The sequence below is a fragment of the Ranitomeya variabilis genome, chromosome 4 (genome assembly GCF_051348905.1).
Source record: "Ranitomeya variabilis isolate aRanVar5 chromosome 4, aRanVar5.hap1, whole genome shotgun sequence".
Taxonomy (NCBI): Eukaryota; Metazoa; Chordata; class Amphibia; order Anura; family Dendrobatidae; genus Ranitomeya; species Ranitomeya variabilis.
The window spans coordinates 438278362-438304392 of record NC_135235.1 but is presented as its reverse complement, the minus strand read 5'-3'; the positions used below and the strand labels follow the sequence as shown (position 1 = coordinate 438304392).

At 44.6% G+C, this 26031-nt stretch overlaps 1 protein-coding gene across 4 annotated transcripts in view; it reads right to left on the bottom strand.

Annotated features, from left to right (window-relative positions):
- Positions 1 to 26031, bottom strand: part of EPN3 (epsin 3) — a 107252-nt gene that overhangs the window by 56170 nt on the left and 25051 nt on the right. Inside the window, exon 1 of one of the 4 annotated variants that reach the window (XM_077251458.1) lies at positions 19928 to 19950. The exons of the other annotated variants lie outside the window; for them this stretch is intronic. The gene's annotated coding sequence lies outside the window, so the exon portion shown is untranslated. Of the gene's footprint in view, positions 1 to 19927; positions 19951 to 26031 lie in introns of those variants that run through there. 4 annotated transcript variants of the gene reach the window in all.

Sequence of the window (26031 nt, the reverse complement as noted above, 5' to 3'; positions counted from 1 at the left end):
GTCAATAGTGGTTGCTGCATTGAAGTACTATAATGAAGGTAGATGGCTCCATCTAATATCCCATTAACACTCTCATGACATGATCACTGGTGGTCATAAGGTTGCCATGGCAGTCATGAATTTGAAAAAGGCCCCCCATCTCCACATTTATTTGCCTATTCAATCAGATAAACATTGATATTTTAAAGTGTATAATTGAAGTGATCAGAGGACTACACCATGCAGTTTCATACTGCACCTAACCAATAAAAGAACAATACAAGAATAGTAAATTAAAAGAAATGTATATTTGGCATTGTCGATTTCAGAATGACATGTATAATAATATTAACATTATATTACAGCGATGATTGTAAAAACAAAATTGATCAATTTCTGATTTTTTTTCTTTTTTTCCTCTCAAATAATTAATAAAATGTAATCTACAAGTTACGTGCACCCCAAAATGGAATCTGTCTTCATATAGTTACATTAGCAAAAAAATTAAACCGTCCTGGTTCTGGTAAAGTTGCAATGAGATTAAAAAAATGAAAATATCCCAACATCCTGAAGACCAGAATAATTGTTAGTAGAGTTAAAGATCCATTGAGCTACTATGTTGAATAACATGTGAACTAATTTGTGACATCCACCACCCCAACACATATTCATTCCCTGGAAAGTAAATCTAGGATCTACGGTACATACTTGTTTTGTTCACTCACAGAATTTTGTCCATTGTTGACATTTTTAACAGTGTGGCAAGTCAAAAATGACAAATTACTGAATTGTCCACTTTTTGAGAACCTGTTATTATTGCGTCCAAGGAGATGGAAAAAAAACCAAAAAAACTACTGTATGTCATTTTTTAGACTGGCACCGGTCCTCCATACTCAACGCTACATCCCCAGCCACTTTCTTGGCATCAACATCCGGCATGGTTGGGCATCATGCAAGCGTTGCCGCCCATCTGTGGTTACTCATCAGCTGCAGCGTTCACATTTTGTTCACGTGGAAGAAAAGAATTGCTTGCCTGATGAATAGCTGCAGCGCTGCATGCCCCTAAACCTGTGATGAATGCAGCACTGAGTATACTGAGGAACGCCGCCCAAGAGGTGAGTACATTTTTTTTCGCTCACCTACTGGGCACCATAAATAATAGGTTGACCAGTAAAGGACAACCTATCATTTATGGGGCCCAGAAGGTGTTTTTATGGGGCTCTGGGTGTGGTGTTTTTTTCTGGTGTTTTTTCCCATAGACTTCTTTTTAGGACTGGTAAAAATATGTGTGTGTGAAGGACTAGTGACCAAAGTAATGTGCAGTCCTTTGCCCTCCGAAAAAGTTCTGATTTCCTATATTCCTGTTTACTTTCAGCTTGTAACTCATCATCATATGAAGCTACGTGCCAGTATACCAAAAATAACCTGATACTTCAAAACCTTGACATTTTCGAAACTTAAAAGCTAATGATAATGAATCATTTAGCGCAACTCACTGACCTGAAAAGGCTCCTAACTAATTTTAGCTTCCTTGTCTTTTTTCTATCTCCCTCTTTTTATATGTAAAACATGTAGATTGTACACGACCCTCTTTGAATTAATGAATTTATGTTATCATTATAATATTAATAATCACCAGCAGTTTTAATCAGTGAGAATTACTGCAACAAAATCATATCTCTCCCTTCGGGGAAACTCTGCTAATAAGCAACTAGAGATATGCAAATTTGCAATATTTATGTAGACAATGTGATTCAGTTTTCCATACATACATTTTAATACTGTAGTTGTAATTCCCTCTATTCACCAGTGGCACTTACATCACAATAATCCATTACCTTTAGAACCTGGCACAATCATAGAATGATAGGGTATACCTATTATCTGAGCCAGGGGTACGTGCAATTATAGATACAGCAAATCAATATGTATGAATAGATCGTGTTGTATCCATCCAGCATGATGGTTCCAGATCATTTATAAAACTGAGACTTGTGGACAGGAAGTGAATGCAAATTTGTTCTTGCAAGTGCACGTGTGGAGATCCTGTGTGTGGAGATCCTGTGTGTGGAGATCCTGTGTGTGGAGATCCTGTGTGTGGCGATCCTGTGTATGGAGATCCTGTGTGTGGAGATTATGTGCGCGGAGATTGTTTGTGCGGAGATTGTGGGTGAAGAGATCATGTGTGAGGAGATCAAGTGTGCGGAGATCGTGTGCATGGAGATCGTGTGCGTGGAGATTATGTGTGTGGAGATCATGTGTGTGGAGATCGTGTGAGTGGAGATTGTGTGTGTGTGTGTGGAGATCATGTGAGTGGAGATTGTGTGTGTGGAGGATCATGTGAGTGGAGATCATGTGTGTGTGTGGAGATCATGTGAGTGGAGATTGTGTGTGTGGAGATCATGTGAGTGGAGATCATGTGTGTGTGTGGAGATCATGTGTGTGAAAATCATGTGTGTGGAGCTCATGTGTGTGGAGATCATGTGAGTGGAGATTGTGTGTGTGTGTGGAGATCATGTGAGTGGAGATCGTGTGTGTGGAGATCATGTGAGTGGAGATTGTGTGTGTGTGGAGAGATGGTGTGTGCGGAGTTGGTGTGTGCAGAGATGGTGAGTGCGGAGATTGTGTGTGACGAGATCGTGTGTGCAGAGATCGTGTTTGTGGAGATTGCTTGTGTGGAGATCATTTGTGCAGAGATCGTTTGTAAGGAGATCGTGTGTGCGAAGATCGTGTCTGTGGAGATTATTTGTCTGGAGATTGCTTGTGTGGAGATCATTTGTGCGGAGATCGTTTGTAAGGAGATCATGTGTGCGAAGATCGTGTCTGTGGAGATTATTTGTCTTGATATTGTTTGTGTGGAGATTGTTTATGCGGAAATCATTTGTGAGGAGATCGTGTGTGTGAAGATCTTGTGGGTGTAGATCGTGTGTATGGAGATCGTGTGTGCTGAGATTATGTATGCAGCTCAGTTAGAGCTACTTTACAGATAAAAAGAGCAGCCAGACTAGAAAACCAAAGCCACAAGTAAGGCTACGTTCACATTTGCGGTCCTCGCCGCAGCGTCGGGCGCCGCAGCGGCGCCGCATGCGTCATGCGCCCCTATATTTAACATGGGGGCGCATGGACATGCGGCGCACTTGCGTTTTGCGCCGCATGCGTCGCTGCGGCGCCCGCGTCGGGGCGCAGAGGACGCAGCAAGTTGCATTTTTGCTGCGTCCAAATTCAATGAAAAAAACGACGCATGCGGCGCAAAACGCAGCGTTGTGCATGCGTTTTGCTGCGTTTTTATTTGCGTTGTGCATTGCGGCGCCGACGCTGCGGCGCACAACGCAAATGTGAACGTAGCCTAATGGAGTTATGTCTGTGTGGTCACATTGCATGGTATCTGGAGTAGAGCGTAAGGTTCATCCGGTAAGAGTGTTAAATATGCTTATTCTGCACATTCATTTAAATCAGGACTTAACCAGGTGCGTTATTCTTAAAAGAATAATGTCGTCATATTCACATAAAAAGTATAGTGGTTTATTGATTGTCCATAGAAAAATCACCTTGCAGCAAAAACATAAAACAGATGAAAATAGTTACGAACGGATTGTCCATGTGTAGAGATCAGCATTAGTTACCCCTCTTTCCCAAGTCCTGAATGGAAGCCATCTGTCTATGTGTCTGAAGTTTGAAGGTCATCATGGCTGCAGCTACCAGCTGTTGCTTCCTCGTCAGACATCCATGGAGAGAATGAGGTGAAGATGGGAGGTGACAGTCCCACGTGACAAAAGGCCCCCACACCCTCCTAAGAGACACTTATATATCTTCTCTACGGATCACGTGTTCCCTGTATATGGAGTGGACTTACACTCACCGGCCACTTTATTAGGTACACCATGCTAGTAACGGGTTGGACCCCCTTTTGCCTTCAGAACTGCCTCAATTCTTCGTGGCATAGATTCAACAAGGTGCTGGAAGCATTCCTCAGAGATTTTGGTCCATATTGACATGATGGCATCACACAGTTGCCGCAGATTTGTCGGCTGCACATCCCAAAGATGCTCCATACAAGGCAGGATGGATCCATGCTTTCTTGTTGTTTACGCCAAATTCTGACCCTACCATCCGAATGTCGCAGCAGAAATCGAGACTCATCAGACCAAGCAACGTTTTTCCAATCTTCTACTGTCCAATTTCGATGAGCTTGTACAAATTGTAGCCTCAGTTTCCTGTTCTTAGCTGAAAGGAGTGGTACCCGGTGTGGTCTTCTGCTGCTGTAGCCCATCTGCCTCAAAGTTCGACGCACTGTGCGTTCAGAGATGCTCTTAGGCCTACCTTGGTTGTAACGGGTGGCGATTTGAGTCACTGTTGCCTTTCTATCAGCTCAAACCAGTCTGCCCATTCTCCTCTGACCTCTGGCATCAACAAGGCATTTCCGCCCACAGAACTGCTGCTCACTGGATTTTTTTTCTTTTTCGGACCATTCTCTGTAAACCCTAGAGATGGTTGTGCGTGAAAATCCCAGTAGATCAGCAGTTTCTGAAATACTCAGACCAGCCCTTCTGGCACCAACAACCATGCCACGTTCAAAGGCACTCAAATCACCTTTCTTCCCCATACTGATGCTCGGTTTGAACTGCAGGAGATTGTCTTGACCATGTCTACATGCCTAAATGCACTGAGTTGCCGCCATGTGATTGGCTGATTAGAAATTAAGTGTTAACAAGAAGTTGGACAGGTGTACCTAATAAAGTGGCCGGTGAGTGTATGCTCTGAGCTCCTATATACATAAATAGCTTTTGTAACGTCAGCATGAAGCGATATGCTCTGTACTGCATCAAGACCAAGAATAAGTCAATTAATTAATATTTAACAAAGAGGTGGTTAAAGGAATCCAGAAGCGGCCAACAGCGAATGCAGTCAAGTTGCATCTCTGGAACAGACATCTACAGAAACCTGGTGTAAATATGCAGAGCAACTAACAGAGAGGAAAGCACATAGACCAATTCCAGCATGTAACCGTCAGAATCTGTAGCCATACAGTTGAACAGATGAGGCTACATTAACACCGCACAGATTTCTGAGAAGCAAATCAGCATCATGAAACAGAGTTGTAGATATATTCAACACGTAAATTGACAAGCAATGTGGATTTTCAACTCCACAGCCTGAAATGTCTTTTTTGTAGAATGTATCACTGACTTCTCAACAAAATTAATGGCATTGGCCCCGAACACAGAGCCAAGCAGAGTGAACTCCGGGCACCCCGCAGTGTGATATGGTGGTGCAGTCACCTTCGGCAACTGGACGCACTTATGGACTGTCATGTTTCCCGCCTGCAATGAGGAGGATACCGTGTGCTGTGCACTGTGTGAGTTTGGACATTAAACACGTTTTGCTTTGAACTTTGATGGGTCACTGCCTCATCACTGCACAGTGTGGATACCGCTGCACTACACTCGATTCTCTCTAATATGATGTTAATCTTAGCCATAGTTTTGAATGTTGGATCCCCACTGAGTATTCTATATACATTTTCATCTGATAATTGGCTTTCTATCTCTAGTATATAGTCTTTAGTGTCCATGACGACGACACCACCACCTTTATCCGCAGGTTTGATAGTGATGTCGCCATCATGTATCAATGCACATAAATCAGTATTAGATAGATAGACAGATAGATAGATAATAGATAGATTACAGTGTTAACAGTCTCATCTACAAAATGTTAAATCAGCCTGTGTAAGGTGTGAAATGTCCCTATACAAAACGGGAGATGAAATATGGATTTGTATTTTACCATTCATGCTCAATTATCCACTATGACTTTGGGTTAGAAAATTTGCCCATTGTTCATGGACCAAGAAATAATATTTTCACAATTTTTTTTATTTCCAATCCCAACACATTGCAATAATAACATAAAGCAGTGTCATCACACTATACAAGTGGATATTTCATTCTAGAAGACAATTTTGCTTCTACCTAGCAGAACATCAATAAAAATAGCAGAATAGTAAACTCCCCTACATCATGACTTTTTCCTTTCTAATTCTCAAAACTTTCTGGCTCTCACTGAAACCTTGATCTAACAGTTGGACACCACTGCCGCCTAGAGGTGTATCTATCTTTTCTGGCACCCGGGGCAACAATTTTGTGTGGGGCCCCCCATTTCTCCCACTCCTCATATTGTATCTGCACCTGTCGCTTCCTTGCTCCCCAATTTTGTGTCCTCAAATCATACCCCATTACTCGAAATCTCACCCAGCCCCATTACATTAAAAACCCCATCAAAGTAAATACCCCCACACACAGTAAATACCCCCTCACACACACAGTGAATCCCCAAACACACTAAATACACCATCCCCAAGTAAATACCACCCAGAAAATACTCCCCCCTACCTGCCGTGTCTTCAGCTCCTCTAACATGGCGCCCTTACCACCCATCTGCACCTGTGCAGCGCTGGTGAGTGATGCCAGTGTAGCGCCCCCACTGCCGCAGGGCCGAGGGGTACCCGGTACCGGGCCTCTGAGTCTCTGCTCTGGGGTTGTCACGGTGGCTAGACCCGGTCCGTGACCCTGCTGAGGGGCGTACAATAATAGATGTGGATGGTGGTGGAGGTGCGGTGCAGTAAATAACGAAGACACCAGGTTGCAGTCTCTTTACCTCTTTACTGAAGGCTTCTGAGTCCTCAATCCGGAATACGGTTAACAGGGCTGCGCAAGTCCGGCCGGTCCAATGGCACCTCCAGAGTTCCCTTTGCAGGTGGAAATCTGTGCCTACCTTCCTGCGCTTGTGTTGTGGTCCTCCCCTGCTGTGCTTACGGGATAGTACCCCACAACTGTTGTGTCTGTTTCTCGTGTTCCCTCACAACTCGATTCTGATGTTCTCCCTCTACGTCCCCCTGATCTTACCGTTAGGACGCACCCGTATGACGGGAGGCTCGGAGCTCTTCCGGGACTCTTGCGTCGCCCCACTCCTGTTGTTACCCCCCTGTGTCTTCCTGGGTCTGGGTGAGACAGCCCGCCTGTAACTGACTGTCCTGCCGTGGGTTTGAAGTTTGGCTTGGAGCACTATACTTCCTCGGCGTTCCGGCCACCGGTTATGCGCCTCAATAGGATGTTGCCTCGTCTTACAGCACGACTCCTACTGGTATTCTCCTTGTTGCGTTGATCTCGTTTCTCACTCAGCACAATAAATCTCGCTTCTTATCCTTTCTTGGGGCACCGCCGCTATATCGTGCAGGTGCGGTCCCGTAACGTTCTCTCTGTTCGCTAGGCCTCTGTCAGGATCCCACCCCTGACAGGGACCCCTCTGAATCTTCCCCAACAACACCCTCTGCCACAAGGTGTTGCCTGGTTCCAACCCAGCCAGCTTTCTGTCTAACTTCCTGCCTAACCCCCAGTTTTACCAGATTGTGAGGAGTGGCCTAATAAATAGAACCCTTAGCTCCCCCTGGAGGCCAGACTGTGAAATGTATTGGTGTCTGTGATACCTGGTCAGATGAACTCCTTCAGTGCCATCAGACGTACCATAGCCCCCCTTAGCGGCGGAGCCACAGTACTGCAACGACCAGGACTCTGGGGCGCTGCACTAGTAGCGTGATCACATGACATGATCACACTGCTGGCGTCGCACTGACCCAGAGGTCAGAGCTTCAATTTCGCAAGCATTATTGAACACTCGGAGCCAGTGTGCTGCAGTTTCTCTGTCCTGGTGGTCAACTGGACAGCCAACTCACAGAACTGCCGACTCCCAGTCCGGGGGGGCAGCAGAATGCAGCTGCCAGACAAGACACTTCGACTTTGGATCACCGCATTTGGTGGCCCTACTGCGCACCCTTACCGGATGCGCCAGGGGCATATGCCCCAGCTACCCCCCTAGATACACCTCTGCTGCCACCACTGCTGCTAACTCATATGGTGGGCTACATATTTCTCAGAACCCTAGACTACAGAACAGACAAAGTTCGGGAGATGGTCTACTTCTTTCTTTACAACAGGGCTGGACTGGCACTGAAGTTCAGGCCCGGCATTTTGAAAACACAGAGGCCTGTTCTCATCCTTTCCCATATGGAGGTCTCTATTACAAATATTACCTGCCTGGAGGAAATCAAAAATTTACAACAAGACCAATATTATCAATAATATGTAGGAATTATATAATTCCGCTATGCCATGACTACATAATACCACACATAGTGACAGAATAGTGATAAAGCTATCATACTCATTATTAAAGTGGTTGTATACTTCTGGGTATGTTTTCTGCCAGTACATTTTCAGCCTGCCAAATTCTAAGGCTACATTCCATAATGAATATTTGGTGAGTTTTTGATTATGCAGATTTTCTGTAGTATTTCTGCACCTATTAGATAAATTAGGTTGCTCAAAGGTTTTTTTATATGCATTTTTGATACTGCGCTTTTGGTCTCTTTTTGATATGTCATATTTTAAATAAAGCTGCTTTGTTTTTGATACTTCCTGGTATTTAGCTTTTACATACATTTATCAATACAGTCATGTGTGTACTACATGTGTTTTTTACTTGCAGGTTTTCTGTATCTAATGAAATTATATTGGGAAGGTTCACAGATAACACTCAGTGGATTTGCAAGAGAAATTGACATGCTGTGGATTTCAAACACGCACCGCAGGTCAGTTTATGCTGAGCAAAAAAAAAAAGCACGGTGGGCATTAGATTTCTATAAATCCTATCCACATTGCTGGAAACATAAGACATTTTCAAAAACTCACCAAAATTTTATTGGTTATGCAACATTAGAATTTGGCTCCGTTTACCGGTTCCAACAGTTTTCATGTAATCGCAAGTGCATGATTCAATTATTGTGGTCACATGCTGGCTAGAGCCTCAGCTTAATTCAATGCTCTATTCTAGGCAGCACATGATCACCTTATGATAATGACATACTTGCTATCACAGGACGACTGCTAAATTTGTCAGGCAGTATTCTGTACACCGTTAGGATTCGGCAAGCTGCGGAGCTTGCTGACAATTTACTCTGGAGTGGATAACCCTTTTAACAAACATGACTGTATCAAACCCATGTTATCATCAACATTGCAATATAATAGACAAACATAACCAGACCATAACCTTGTATTGCCAACATATACACTAGTGGTATTACCACCATACGTATCTTTAATCAAAACCACTAGAACTGATATTACCATTAGAGATGGGTGCACCCCTGAATGTACAGGTTCAGCTGAACAGTTAAAAATGGGTTGGATACAATAACAGTAACCACTTGAATGAGGGGCCCAAACATCCAGTGTTTGCCACACTGTCATGTGCATGACAGCACAGCAAAAACTGCCTCTGATGAAAACACAGCATAAGCCCGCAGCTGTGATTGGATAAAGTTTTGTATAAAGTTTATCTCTGGTCACTGAGGTCGGATGATGGGAGTACTGCTGCTGCAACCTCAGCCTCAGTGACTAGTGGTGATGTCATCAAGGTTACCGCAGGCCACTGATTCTGCGTTCCCAGCCGGCCCCCTGAACTGCAGGGACCTCAGTGAGATCACCACTAGCACAGTGAGAAAAGTCTCATGATGCAGAGACAAATTCACCGCAGTTCATTGGGAAAAATTTCTCATTTCTACCAGTGAACTCTCTGAGCTCAGTGCTGCATCGCAAGACCTTTTTCTCACTGTGCTAGCGGTGACTCCCGCTCTGTGGCGGCTCCACGCTGTCCTGGTGTGGTCTCAGCGTCCCCATCCTCCTTTCCTTCCTGGCGTGTGGCCAGCAGGTTCTCGGGCAGAGTGCTTAGGTCTCTTAAAGAGACAGTGCGCATTTTTCAAAAGGGTACTTCTGACCAATGGCGTGTTTTGGTTCTCTATTTCTAGCGCCTCCACCTTAGGGAGGGCGCCGGAGCAACAAGTATCCATTGTTGCTCATTTCCGGTTCCTGCTAGCGTGTGCTTCTTTCTCTGAAGTTCTCTGCCAGTGCTCCGCTTACATTGTCTGTCTCCACAGATCATCAGCTACTTGTTACCCAGGTATCCTTGATGACGTCTGTTCTGTCTACGCCAGTTCCGTCTCGTCCTGCCAATCTGCGATCCTCTACTCCGGACGACGCCAGTACCGCCAGTACCTGCTTCTATCCGGCTAGTCTACCTGTTCCGCTGGGGCAGCTGTCACGAGTTTGGGGTCTAACTGGAGGTAGCACCCGTGTCCCTCAGGCATTCTATTCCGACCCTGTTCAAGGGGTCTTACTACAGGGGTCTGGGGCTCACGTAGTCATGCCCCCTTCGGAGCCCCCCCGAACCATGGTCCAGAGGTTCCATGTTAAAATTTAATAAAAACGAATGTGAACTTCACCATCTGTGCCTCCGTTTCCATTCGTTACAGAAAATTTGAAGAACTGGGCAAATCACTAGAATTGGTGCATCTAATAGATGCTCATTTTCTGGGTGGCTGTGGACTGTTATTTTTAAGCTGGGGGGGGCAATATTCATGGCCCCTTAGCAGCCTGAGAATACCAGTCCCCGCTGTCTGCTTTAGCTTGGCTGGTTGTCAAAAAAGAGGGGGCCACCACGCTTTTTAAAATTATTTATTTAAAAAAACGGTGTGGGGACCCCTCTATTCTTGATAAACAGCCTTGCTAACGCTGACAGCTGAGGGTTGTAGCCCTTCAGTTTGTCAGTTTTGCCTGTGTGGTTATCAAAAATAGAGGGGAACCCATGCCATTTTTTTATTATTATTTATTTAGAGTGCCCGCCACCTGCTATTAGTGGTAACAGGCGTAGGCTGATGAGAGTTGTCACCAGTGACCAGAGAAACATTTTTTACCCCCAATCAGAGCTGCGGGCTCAACGTGGCTGTCTGACCTGTGGTAATGATTTTACTGCCAATCAGAGGCAGTGTTTGCCACGCTGCCATGCACATGACAGTGCGTGAAACAACTGGTGTTTGGGTGCCAAACCCGAACAGTAACACGGTCTTACTGGTCAAGTCTGTGTTCAGGGTCCGTGCCCGAACAGTAGGTGATCGGTAAGCACCATGATCCTTACTATTCGGGTTTGCCAATCTCTAATTACCATATATGACCATATACAGTGGCATGTAAAATTTTGGGCACCCCTTGTCAAAATAACTTTTATTGTGAACAATTTAACAAGTTGAAGATAAAATTATCTCTAAAAGGGCTAAAGTTAAAGATGACACATTTCCTTTATAGTTTAGGAATATATATTGTAATTTTTTTACATTTTAACCCCTTCATGACCCAGCCTATTTTGGCCTTAATGACCTTGCCGTTTTTTGCAATTCTGACCAGTGTCCCTTTATGAGGTAATAACTCAGGAACGCTTCAACGGATCCTAGCGATTCTGAGACTGTTTTTTCGTGACATATTGGGCTTCATGTTAGTGGTAAATTTAGGTCGATAATTTCTGAGTTTATTTGTGAAAAAAATGGAAATTTGGCGAAAATTTAGAAAATTTCGCAATTTTCACATTTTGAATTTTTATTCTGTTAAACCAGAGAGTTATGTGACACAAAATAGTTAATAAATAACGTTTCCCACATGTCTACTTTACATCAGCACAATTTTGGAAACAATTTTTTTTTTTGCTAGGAAGTTATAAGGGTTAAAATTTGACCAGTGATTTCTCATTTTTACAACAAAATTTACAAAACCATTTTTTTTAGGGACCACCTCACATTTGAAGTCATTTTGAGGGTTCTATATGGCTGAAAATACCCAAAAGTGACATCATTCTAAAAACTGCACCCCTCAAGGTGCTCAAAACCACATTCAAGAAGTTTATTAACCCTTCAGGTGTTTCACAGCAGCAGAAGCAACATGGAAGTAAAAAATGAACATTTAACTTTTTAGTCACAAAAATGATCTTTTAGCAACAATTTTTTTATTTTCCCAAGGGTAAAAGGAGAAACTGTACCACGGACGTTGTTGTCCAATTTGTCCTGAGTAAGCTGATACCTCATATGTGGGGGTAAACCACTGTTTGGGCGCACGGCAGGGCTCGGAAGGGAAGGAGCGCCATTTGACTTTTTGAATGAAAAATTGGCTCCAATCTTTAGCGGACACCATGTCGCGCTTGGAGAGCCCCCATGTGCCTAAACATTGGAGCTCCCCCACAACTGACCCCATTTTGGAAACTAGACCCCCCAAGGAACTTATCTAGAAGCATAGTGAGCACTTTAAACCCCCAGGTGCTTCACAAATTGATCCATAAAAATGAAAAAGTACTTTTTTTTCACAAAAAAATTATTTTAGCCTCAATTTTTTCATTTTCACATGGGCAACAGGATAAAATGGATCCTAAATTTTGTTGGGCAATTTTTCCTGAGTACACCAATACCTCACATGTGGGGGTAAACCACTGTTTGGGCACATGGTAAGGCTCGGAAGGGAAGGAGCGCCATTTGACTTTTTGAATGAAAAATTATCTCCATCGTTAGCGGACACCATGTCGCGTTTGGAAAGCCCCTGTGTGCCTAAATATTAGAGCTTCTCCACAAGTGACCCCATTTTGGAAACTAGACCCCCCAAGGAACTCATCTAGAGGCATAGTGAGCACTTTAAACCCCCAGGTGCTTCACAAATTGATCCGCAAAAATGAAAAAGTACTTTTTTTTCACACAAAATTTCTTTTAGCCTCAATTCTTTCATTTTCACATGGGCAACAGGATAAAATGGATCCTAAAATTTGTTGGGCAATTTCTCCTGAGTACGCCGATACCTCATATGTGGGGGTAAACCACTGTTTGGGTGCACGGCAAGGCTCGGAAGGGGAGGCGTGCCATTTGACTTTTTGAATGGAAAATTAGCTCCAATCGTTAGCGGACACCATGTCGCGTTTGGAGAGCCCCTGTGTGCCTAAACATTGGAGCTCCCCTACAAGTGACCTTATTTTGGAAACTAGACCCCCCAAGGAACTTATCTAGATGCATAGTGAGCACTTATAACCCCCAGGTGCTTCACAGAAGTTTATAACGCAGAGCCGTGAAAATAAAAAATAATTTTTCTTTCCTCAAAAATGATTTTTAGCCCAGAATTTTTTATTTTCCCAAGGGTAATAGGAGAAATTGGACCCCAAATGTTGTTGTCCAGTGTGTCCTGAGTACGATGATACCCCATATGTGGGGGTAAACCACTGTTTGGGCGCACGGCAGGGCTCGGAAGGGAAGGCACGCCATTTGGCTTTTTGAATGGAAAATTAGCTCCAATCATTAGCGGACACCATGTCGTGTTTGGAGAGCCCCTGTGTGCCTAAACATTGGAGCTCCCGCACAAGTGACCCCATTTTGGAAACTAGACCTCCCAAGGAACTAATCTAGATGTGTCGTGAGCACTTTGAACCCCCAAGTGCTTCACAGAAGTTTATAACGCAGAGCCATGAAAATAAAAAATAATTTTTCTTTTCTCAAAAATGATTTTTTAGCCCACAATTTTTTATTTTCCCAAGGGTAACAGGAGAAATTGGACCCCAAAAGTTGTTGTCCAGTTTCTCCTGAGCACGCTGATACCCCATATGTGGGGGTAAACCACTGTTTTGGCACACGTCGGGGTTCGGAAGGGAAGTAGTGATGTTTGAAATGCAGACTTTGATGAAATGCTCTGCGGGCGTCAGGTTGAGATTGCAGAGCCCCTGATGTGCCTAAACAGTAGGAACTCCCCACAAGTGACTCCATTTTGGAAACTAGACCCCCAAGGGAACTTATCTAGATGTGTGGTGAGCACTTTGAACCCCCAAGTGCTTCACAGAAGTTTATAACGCAGAGCCGTGAAAATAATAAATGTGTTTCCTTTCCTCAAAAATATTTTTTTAGCCCAGAATTTTTTATTTTTGCAAGAGTAACAGGAGAAATTGGACCGCAAAAGTTGTTGTCCAGTTTCTCCTGAGTACGCTGATACCCCATATGTGGGGGTAAACCACTGTTTTGGCACACGTCGGGGTTCGGAAGGGAAGTAGTGACGTTTTGAAATGCAGACTTTGATGGAATGCTCTGCGGGCATCAGGTTGCGTTTGCAGAGCCCCTGATGTGCCTAAACAGTAGGAACTCCCCACAAGTGACTCCATTTTGGAAACTAGACCCCCAAGGGAACTTATCTAGATGTGTGGTGAGCACTTTGAACCCCCAAGTGCTTCACAGAAGTTTATAACGCAGAGCCGTGAAAATAATAAATGTGTTTCCTTTCCTCAAAAATTTTTTTTAGCCCAGAATTTTTTATTTTTGCAAGAGTAACAGGAGAAATTGGACCCCAAAAGTTGTTGTTCAGTTTCTCCTGAGTACGCTCATACCCCATATGTGGGGGTAAACCACTGTTTGGGCACATGCCTTGGCTCGGAAGGGAAGTAGTGACGTTTTGGAATGCAGACTTTGATGGAATGGTCTGCGGGCATCATGTTACGTTTGCAGAGCCCCTGATATGCCTAAACAGTAGAAACCCCCCACAAGTGACCCCATTTTGGAAACTAGACCCCCCAAGGAACTTATCTAGATGTGTGGTGAGCACGTTCAACCCCCAAGTGCTTCACAGAAGTTTACAACGCAGAGCCGTGAAAATAAAAAATCATTTTTCTTTCCTCAAAAAAGATGTTTTAGCAAGCAATTTTTTATTTTGACAAGGGTAACAGGAGAAATTGGACCCCAATATTTGTTGCCCAGTTTTTTGTGAGTACGCTGATACCCCATATGTGGGGGTAAACCACTGTTTGGGCACACGTCAGGGCTCGGAAGGGAAGTAGTGACATTTGAAATGCAGACTTTGATGGAATGGTCTGCGGGCGTCACATTGCATTTGCAGAGCCCCTGATGTGCCTAAACAGTAGAAACACCCCACAAGTGACCCCATTTTGGAAACTAGACCCCCGAAGGAACTTATCTAGATGTGTGGTGAGCATTTTCAACCCCCAAGTGCTTCACAGAAGTTTATAACGCAGAGCCGTGAAAATAAAAAATAATTGTTCTTTCCTCAAAAATTATGTTTTAGCAAGTAATTTTTTATTTTTGCAAGGATAACAGGAGAAATTGGACCCCAACAGTTGTTGCCCAGTTTGTCCTGAGTACGCTGGTACCCCAAATGTGGGGGTAAACCACTGTTTGGGCGCACGTCGAGGCTTGGAAGGGAGGGAGCACCATTTGACTTTTTGAACGCAAGATTGGCTGGAATCAATGGTGGCGCCATGTTGCGTTTGGAGACCCCTGATGTGCCTAAACAGTGGAAACCCCTCAATTCTAACTTCAACACTAACCCCAACACAACCCTAATCCTAATCCCAACTGTAGCCATAACCCTAATCACAACCCTAACCCCAACACACCCCTAACCACAACCCTAACCGCAACACACCCGTAACCCTAATTCCAACCCTAACCCTAATCCTAACCCTAATCCCAACCGTAACCCTAATCCCAACCCTAACCACAACTGTAACCCCAACACACCCCTAACCCTATCCGTAACCCTAACCACAAGCCTAATCTTAACCCTATTTCAAACCCTAGCCCTAATTCCAACCCTAACCCTAAGGCTATGTGCCCACGTTGCGGATTCGTGTGAGATTTTTCCGCACGATTTTTGAAAAATCTGCAGGTAAAAGGCACTGTGTTTTACCTGCGGATTTACAGCAGATTTCCAGTGTTTTTTTGTGCGGATTTCACCTGCGGATTCCAATTGAGGAACAGGTGTAAAACGCTGCGGAATCCGCACAAAGAATTGACATGCTGCGGAAAATACAACGCAGCGTTTCTGCACGGAATTTTCCGCACCATGGGCACAGCGGATTTGGTTTTCCATAGGTGTACATGGTACTGTAAACCTGATGGAAAACTGCTTCGAATTCGCAGCAGCCAATCCACTGCGGATCCGCGGCCAATCCGCTGCGGATCCGCGGCCAATCCGCTGCGGATCCGCGGCCAATCCGCTGCGGATCCGCGACCAATCCGCTGCGGATCCGCGGCCAATCCGCTGCGGATCCGCGGCCAATCCGCTGCGGATCCGCGGCCAATCCGCTGCGGATCCGCGGCCAATCCGCTGCGGATCAGCGGCCAATCCGCTGCGGATCCGCTGCCAATCCGCTGCGGATCCGCAGCCAAATCCGCACTGTGTGCACATGCCATAACCCTACCCCTAACCCTAACCCTACCCGTAACCCTAACCCTACCCCTAACCCTAACCCTACCCCTAGTTCTAACCCTAGTTCTAACCCTAACCCTAGTGGAAAAAGAAAAAAAAATATTTTCTTTATTTTATTATTGTCCCTACCTATGGGGGTGATAAAGGGGGGGTTATTTATTATTTTTTTATTTTGATCGCTGCGATAGAACCTACCACAGCGATCAAAATGTACTTGTAATGAATCTGCCGGCCGGCAGATTCGGCGGGCGCACTGCGCATGCGCCCGCCATTTTCCAAGATGGCGGCGCCCATGGAGAAGACGGCCGGACACCGGGAGGGACATCGAAGCTAGGTAAGTATGGGGGGGTGGGATCGGAACACGGGAGGGGGGATCGGAGGACCGGGGGAGCGGACAGGAGGGAGGAGGGGAGCGGACAGGAGATCGGGGCAGAAAGGATGACTGGGGGGGCGATCGGTGGCGGTGGGGGGGGGCAGATCGGGGTCTCCAGCCATGGCAGATGCTATTGCAGCATCGGCCATGGCTGGATTGTAATATTTCACCATTTTCATAGGTCTGGGCTGAAGTACCACTCCCCCTGTCTCTGCAGATCGGGTGAAAATGGAGTTAATCCTTTCACCCGATCTGCAGGGACGCAATCTTTCCATGACGCCACATAGGCGTCACAGGTCGGATTGGCACCGACTTTCATGACGCCTACGTGGCGTCAAAGGTCGGGAAGGGGTTAAAAATTACAAAAAGAAAAATGGGCCAATGCAGAAGTTTGGGCACCGTGCATGGTTAGTACCTAGTAGCTCCCGCTTTTGAAAGTATCACAGCTTGTAAATTCTTCTTGTAGCCAGCCAAGTGTCTTTCAATTCTTGTTTGAGGGATTTCCATCCATTCTTCCTTGGAAAATGTTTCCAGTTCTGTGATATTCTTGGGTCATCTTACATGCATTGCTATTTTGAGGTCTAGCCACAAATTTTCAATGATGTTCAGGTCAGGGGACTGTGAGGGTTATTGTAAAACCTTCACCTTGCACCATTTGATGTAGTCTATTGTGGATTTTGACATTTGTAGGAGCCATCCTCTTTTCAACTTCAGCTTTTTTACAGATTGTGTTATGTTTGCATCAAGAATTTGTTGAAATTTCATTGAATCCATTCTTCCCTCTACCAGTGAAATGTTCTCCGTGTCATTGGCTACAGAACAACCCCAAAGCATGATTGAGCCACCCTCAAGCTTAATGGTTAGAGATATATTTTCCTGAAATTCAGTGCTTTTTTTACTCCACACAAACCTTTGATCATTGTGGCCAAAGAGTACTATTTTAACCTCATCGGTCCACAGGATTTGTTTTCAAAATGCATCAGGTTTGTTCAGATGTTCTTTTGCATACTTCTGATGCTGAATTTTATAGTGAGGATGCAGGAGAGGTTTTCTTCTGAAGGCCATATTTGTACAGGTGTCTCTGAAAAGTAGAACAATGTACCACAACTCCAGAGTCTGGTAAATCTTTCTGAGGGTCTTTTGCAGTCAAGAAGGGGTTCTGGTTTGCCTCTCCAGCAATCCTACCAGCAGCTCTCACTGAAATTTTGCTTGCTTTTCCAGACCTTATCTGGACCTCCACTGTTCCTGATAACTGCCATTTCTTAATTTAATTTCAAACTGAGAAAAGAGCAACTTGAAAAAGCTTTACTATCTTCTTTATAGCCTTCTCCTGCTTTGTGGACCACCACCATTTTCATTTTCAGAGTGCAAGGCAGCTGCTTAGAATAACCCATGGCTGTTGTATTTTGGCACAAGGTTAGAGGTGGCTAGGTTTTTATAAAGCTGGGAAATTTGTATCAACTGCCCTTTCCTAACGATGATAGTAAACAAGCCATAACTCTAACAGGCTAATTAAGGTCTGAAACCTTGGTCAAAGTTATTTTAGCACAGAAATATCCAAGGGTGCCCAAACCTTTGCATAGGCCCATTTTCCTTTTTGTAATTTTTAAAATGTTAAAAAATGACAATATATTTTATTTTTTGCCTAAAATACAAAGGAAATGTGTCATCTTTACCTTTAGGCCTTTTAGAGACCATTTAATCTTCAACTTGCTTAACTGTTCACAATAGCAGTAGTTTTGACCATGGGTGCCCAAACTTTTACATGCCACTGTAATGGTAATGTCAGTCTTAAACCAGTGTTCTGCTGGCCATATATGTGCATATATTGTACAGGTTCTCACCAGTGACATTCTTTATGATCGCAGTTATTCATTTTCCATTTTCTTTTCCATTTGGCCCAGACAGCCAACAACTCAAGCACTTTTTTACCTTTTGTGTGCCCCTACTTCCTTAAAGATTGGAAGCTCTTGCAAACAGGGCCATCTCTCCTCTTGTTCAATTGTTGAATTACATGTAATGACTGATTGATTGAACATGTCATCTCTGACTTGTAAAGTGGTACGGAAAATGTTGATGCTATATGAATAAAATGGAATAATGAGATGACTTCTGAAAAGTTATCTCTCTAGAGCATGAAATGTCAGTCTAATATTAGGGCTTAGAGGCAGTGAAAACTGCAAGCTTTCAAAAAAATTTAATACATAGTGAAATGGAAAATTATAAAACACACAACTAAAGAAAGATATATAGCATTTATATGTATATGTGAATTTGTAACACATTTGCTGCATAGCTAACAGAAAAATGTCATATCTGTCATGAACTTTTCCACATTTTTTACACTCACAAACTTATGTGATACATCAACACAAAGTAGCAAATATTTGTGAAGTATAAAGGAAATGACACATGGATTTCTAAATATTTCAAAAATATTAATCTGAAAATTGTGACGTGCATTTGTATTCAGCCACTCTTGAGTCAATACATTGTAGCACCACCTTTCGCTCCAATTCCTGCTGCAAGTCTCTACCAGCTTTGCTTCTAGATGATTTTTTTTTTCCTATTCTTCTTTGCAAACCAGCTTTATCTCAGTGAGATTGGATGCAGAGCATCTGTGAACAGCAATTTTCAAGTCTTGCCACAGATTCATAATGGGATTTATGTCTGGGCATTGACTGGGCCATTTAAACAAATGGATGTTCTTTGATGTAAACCATTCCACTGTACATCTGGCAGTATGTTTAGGGTTATTGTCCTGCTGGAAAGTGAACTTATGCCCCAGTCTCAAGTATTTCAGCCTTTAACAGGTTTTCCTATATAATTGCCATATACTTAGCTCCATCCATCTTCCCATCAACTCTGACCAGCTTAAGAAAAGCATCACTACAGCATGATACTGCCACCACCATGTTTGACGGAGGGGATAGTGTTTTCAGGGTGATGTGCAGGATTACTGTTCCCCCACACATAGCATTTTGCATTTAGCCCACAAAGTTCTATTTTGGTCTCATCTGACCAGAGCACCTTCTTCCATATGCTAGCTATATCCCCTACATGGCTTTTTACAAACTGTGAACAAGACTTCTGGTGGCTTGCTTGCAAAAATGACTTTCTTCTTTCCACTCTTCCATAAAGGCCAGTTTTGTGGAGCATACAACTAATGGATGTCCTTTGGTCAGATTCTCTCATCTAAGCTGTAGATCTCTGCATCTCCTCCAGAGTGACCTTATGCCTCTTGGCTGCTTCTCTAATAAGGACTTTCCTTGCTTGGAATGTCCATTTAGGTGGATAGCCAGGCCTTGCTAATTTTGCAGTTATGCCATAATCTTTCCATTTTTAGATGATGGATTGAACAGTGTGCCCCACGAGATCTTCAAAGCTTGTACTATTTTTTTTTAGAACCTAACCCTGCTTTACTCTTTTCCACAACTTTATCTCTGACCTGTTGGTGTGTCCCGTGGTCTTCACGATATTGTTTGATCCATAATGCTCTCAAACTTCTGAGGCCTTCACAGAACAGCTGTAGTATTACTGAGGATAAATCACACACAGGTTGATTCAATTTACTAATTATGTGGCTTCTGTAGGCATTTAGTCACTAAGCATTTTATTTAGGGGTATCAGACTACAGGGTGCTGAATAGGGTTGAGCGAAACGGGTCGATCATTTTCAAAAGTCGCCGACTTTTGGCTAAGTCGGCGTCTCATGAAACCCGATCCGACCCCTGTGCTTGTCGGCCATGCGGTACGCGACTTTCGCGCCAAAGTCGCGTTTCAATGACGCGAAAAGCGCCATTTCTCAGCCAATGAAGGTGAACGCAGAGTGTGGGCAGCGTGATGACATAGATCCTGGTCCCCACCATCTTAGAGAAGGGCATTGCAGTGATTGGCTTGCTGTCTGCGGCGTCACAGGGGCTATAAAGGGGCGTTCCCGCCGACCGCCATCTTACTGCTGCTGATCTGAGCTTAGGGACAGGTTGCTGCCGCTTCATCAGAAGCAGGGAGAGCGTTAGGCAGGGTCCACTAACCACCAAACCGCTTGTGCTGCAGCGATTTCCACTGTCCAACACCACCTTCGGTGTGCAGGAACAGTGGAAGCTATTTTTTTTTTTTTTTCCCCTCAGCGCTGTAGCTCATTGGGCTGCCCTAGAAGGCTCCGTGATAGCTGTATTGCTGTGTGTACGCCACTGTGGAAACCAACTGCTTTTTTCAAAGCACATATCCTCTTGTTCCTTCCTTTCTGCACAGCTATCTTTTTTGTTTGTCCACACTTTTTATTTAATTTGTGCATCAGTCCACTCCTATTGCTGCCTGCCATACCTGGCTTACATTACTGCAGGGAGATAGTAATTGTAGGACAGTTTTTTTTTTTTTTTTGTTTTTTTTTTGTGGGAGATTAAGATTGGCATTTCTGCTACAGTGCCATCCCTGTGTGTGCCATCTCTCACTGAGTGGGCCATAGAAAGCCTATTTATTTTTTCCGTGATTTGTGTTCTAAAATCTACCTCAACACAGAAACACTACATCAATCAGTGGGAGAAAAATATTGGCCTCAGTCAGGGCTTGTGTGCCACTGCTGTGTGTGCGCTATCTCTCATTCAGTGGGCTATAGCAAGCCTATATTTTTTTTTTTTTTTTTTTTTTAATATTATTTGGTTTCAAAAGTCTCCCTGAAAAAAAAAAAAAACCTAAAAAAACAGTGGGAGAGTAATATTGCCCTTTCAGCTTGTGTGCCAGTCTTGACTCCTGGGTGTGCCACCTCTCTCCCTCTCATTCAGTGGGCCATAGAAAGCCTATTTATTTTTTTTTTTAAATATTATTGGGTTTCTAAAGTCTCCCTGAAAAAAACAAAAAATACATAAAAAAACAGTGGGAGAGTAATATTGCCCTTTCAGCTTGTGTGCCAGTCTTGACTCCTGGGTGTGCCACCTCTCTCCCTCTCATTCAGTGGGCCATAGAAAGCCTTTTTTTTTTTTGCTTTTTTTAATATTATTTGGTTTCTAAAGTCTCCCTGAAAAAAACAAAAAAAACATAAAAAACAGTGGGAGAGTAATATTGCCCTTTCAGCTTGTGCGCCAGTCTTGACTCCTGGTTGTGCCACCTCTCTCTCTCTAATTGTGGGCCATAGAAAGCCTTTTTTTTTTTTTAAAATATTATTGGGTTTCTAAAGTCTCCCTGAAAAAACAAAAAATACATAAAAAAACAGTGGGAGAGTAATATTGCCCTTTCAGCTTGTGTGCCAGTCTTGACTCCTGGGTGTGCCACCTCTCTCCCTCTCATTCAGTGGGCCATAGAAAGCCTTTTTTTTTTTTGGTTTTTTTAATATTATTTGGTTTCTAAAGTCTCCCTGAAAAAAACAAAAAAAACATAAAAAACAGTGGGAGAGTAATATTGCCCTTTCAGCTTGTGCGCCAGTCTTGACTCCTGGTTGTGCCACCTCTCTCTCTCTAATTGTGGGCCATAGAAAGCCTTTTTTTTTTTTTTAAATATTATTGGGTTTCTAAAGTCTCCCTGAAAAAACAAAAAATACATAAAAAAACAGTGGGAGAGTAATATTGCCCTTTCAGCTTGTGTGCCAGTCTTGACTCCTGGGTGTGCCACCTCTCTCCCTCTCATTCAGTGGGCCATAGAAAGCCTTTTTTTTTTTTGGTTTTTTTAATATTATTTGGTTTCTAAAGTCTCCCTGAAAAAAACAAAAAAAACATAAAAAACAGTGGGAGAGTAATATTGCCCTTTCAGCTTGTGCGCCAGTCTTGACTCCTGGTTGTGCCACCTCTCTCTCTCTAATTGTGGGCCATAGAAAGCCTTTTTTTTTTTTTTTTTTAATATTATTTGGTTTCTAAAGTCTCCCTGAGAAAAAAAAAAAAATAAATTAGGTGGGAGATTAATATTGACATTAGTGCTTGAGTGACAGTCCTGCGTGTGTGTCATCTCTGTGATTTTGTGCCACAGAAAACAGAGTGTGTAACATTGTGCCTGATTTTCCTTGTGGTCTCACCAACCTGTTAAGGGATATTGAAATCATACTGAAGTTATAGCTCACCGTGTAAGTTGTTTGATAGCAACAAATAAAGTTACTTTGGTTAAGATTTTAAAACAATGAGGAAGTCTGGTGCAAGAGGTCGTCGTGGGCGTTCATTGTCAGCTGGTAATGATGGTAGTGGTAGTGGAGCATCAGGTGGTCGTGGGGATAAAAATATTCCACCTAAGTCTGGAGCTGTGGAGCCAGTTTCGTCGTCAGGCTACACAAGGCCTCGAACGCTCTCTTTTCTGGGAGTAGGAAAACCGCTTTTAAAGGCGGAGCAGCAACAGCAAGTTTTGGCTTACATTGCAGACTCAGCCTCTAGCTCTTTTGCCTCCTCTTCCGAAACTGGTAAATGTAAAAGCAGCGCGTCGCTTGTGGATGTTCACGGTCAGGGACAAGTCGCTTCCTTGTCCTCCTCAGCAAAAACTACAACAAGAGAGAAGGATGCAGCAGGCGACACAACGGGTCACTCCATGGAGCTCTTTACACATACCGTCCCTGGCTTAGAAAGTGAAACATTTAACAGGCCATGCCCATTACAAGTATATTCTGACATGGAGTGCACTGATGCACAGCCACAGCCAGAGTACTATGCTGCTCCTTTGACTCAGACCACCACATTGCCCTCTCAGGGTACAGATCCACAATCAGACCCTGATGAGACTATGTTGCCCCGCCACGAACGCTATACCACCGACCGACACAGTGACACAGACGAAGTTGCACACGAGCTCGAAGAGGAGGTAATAGATGACCCAGTTATTGACCCCGATTGGCAGCCATTGGGGGAACAGGGTGCAGGCGGCAGTAGTTCAGAAGCGGAGGTGGAGGAGGGGCCGCAGCAGGCATCAACATCGCAACAGGTTCCATCTGCCGGGCCCGTATCTGGACCAAAACGCGTGTCAAAGCCAAAACCTGTTGGAGCACAGCGTTGCCATCCGGTTAAAGCTCAGTCTGCAATCCCTGAAAAGGGATCAGAGTCTAGGAAGAGTGCAGTCTGGCATTTTTTTAAACAACATCCAACTGATCAGCGCAAAGTCATCTGTCAAAAATGTTCAACTAGCTTAAGCAGAGGTCAGAATCTGAAAAGTCTAAATACTAGTTGCATGCATAGACACTTAACCACCATGCATTCTCAAGCCTGGACTAACTACCAAACGTCCCTCAAGGTTGTAGCACCCTCGGCCAATGAAGCTAGTCAGCAACGCAACATCCCTTCCGTCACTGTAAGGCCACCATTTTCCGCACCACCGGCAGTATCTGTGCAGGTTTCTTTGCCAGCCAAAAGCAGTCAGGGTCAGGGAATCACCAGTTTTGTAGGAGGAAATATTGCATGTAGGGCACCGGCGGAAACAATACCGTCTCCAACCGTCTCTCAGTCTGCCATGTCCACCGGCACACCCGAAAGTTCCACGATCTACAGCTCTCCAGTCCAGCTCACCCTACATGAGACTCTGGTTAGAAAAAGGAAGTACTTATCCTCGCATCCGCGTACACAGGGTTTTAACGCCCACATAGCTAGACTAATCTCGTTAGAGATGATGCCCTACCGGTTAGTTGAAAGCGAAGCTTTCAAAGCCCTGATGGAGTACGCTGAACCACGATACGAGCTACCCAGTCGACACTTTTTTTCCAGAAAAGCCATCCCAGCCCTGCACCAGCATGTTAAACAGCGCATCGTCCATGCACTCAGGCAATCTGTGAGTACAAAGGTGCACCTGACTACAGATGCATGGACCAGTAGGCATGGCCAGGGACGTTATGTGTCCATCACGGCACACTGGGTGAATGTGGTGGATGCAGGGTCCACAGGCGACATCAATTTAGGGACAGTTGTGCCTAGCCCACGGTCTAGGAAACAGTTGGCTGTAGGCGTTCGCACCCCCTCCTCCTCCTCCTCGTCCTCCTGCAGAAGCTACAGCTCTTCCACAGAACGCAGTCGGCCAACCACTCCATCGGCAGATGACACTGTTGCACACCAGTTGTCCCATTATGGGCCAGCTACTGCCAAGCGTCAGCAGGCTGTATTGGCTATGAAGTGTTTGGGCGACAACAGACACACCGCGGAAGTTCTGTCCGAGTTCTTGCAACAAGAAACGCAGTCGTGGCTGGGCACAGTAGATCTTGAGGCAGGCAAGGTAGTGAGTGATAACGGAAGGAATTTCATGGCTGCCATCTCCCTTTCCCAACTGAAACACATTCCTTGCCTGGCTCACACCTTAAACCTGGTGGTGCAGTGCTTATTGAAAACTTATCCTGGGTTCTCCGACCTGCTCCTCAAAGTGCGTGCACTTTGCTCACATATCCGACGTTCGCCTGTACACGCCAGCCGTATGCAGACCTATCAGCGGTCTTTGAACCTTCCCCAGCATCGCCTAATCATAGACGTTGCAACAAGGTGGAACTCAACACTGCACATGCTTCAGAGACTGTGCGAACAGAGGCGTGCTGTTATTTATTTGTGGGAGGATACACGGGCAGGCAGTAGGATGGCAGACATGGAGTTGTCAGGTGTGCAGTGGTCGAAGATACAAGACATGTGTCAAGTCCTTCAGTGTTTTGAGGAATGCACACGGCTGGTTAGTGCAGACAACGCCGTAATAAGCATGAGCATCCCCCTAATGCGTCTGCTGATGCAAAGTTTGACGCACATAAAGGAGCAGGCGTCTGCACCAGAGGAAGAGGGAAGCCTTGATGACAGTCAGCCATTGTCTGGTCAGGGCAGTGTACAGGACGAGGTAGCGGGCGAAGAGGAGGTGGAGGACGAGGAGGATGATGGGGATGAGTATATTTTTAATGCGGAAACTTTCACGGGGGCACAGGAAATTGGTTGCGTGTCACGGCCGGGTTCTGGTTTTTTGAGGGACACAAGTGACGTAGATTTGCCTGCAACTGCCCCTCAACCAATCACAACCGGAGATTTGACAAGTGGAACTTTGGCCCACATGGCGGATTATGCCTTACGTATCCTACAAAGGGACACACGCATTACGAAAATGATGAACGATGACGATTACTGGTTGGCCTGCCTCCTTGATCCACGCTATAAAGGCAAATTGCAAAATATTATGCCACATGAGAACTTGGAACTAATATTAGCAACCAAACAATCAACTCTTGTTGACCGTTTGCTTCAGGCATTCCCAGCACACAGCGCACGTGATCGTTCTCACACGAGCTCCAGGGGGCAGCAGACTAGGAGTGTTAGGGGTGCACACATCAGAAGTGGCGTTGGACAGAGGGGTTTTCTGACCAGGTTGTGGAGTGATTTTGCTATGACCGCAGACAGGACAGGTACTGCTGCATCAATTGAAAGTGACAGGAGACAACATTTGTCCAGTATGGTTACTAACTATTTTTCATCCCTTATCGATGTTCTCCCTCAACCGTCATTCCCATTTGATTACTGGGCCTCCAAATTAGACACCTGGCCAGAATTGGCAGAATATGCATTGCAGGAGCTTGCTTGCCCGGCAGCAAGTGTCCTATCAGAAAGAGTATTCAGTGCTGCAGGGTCAATAT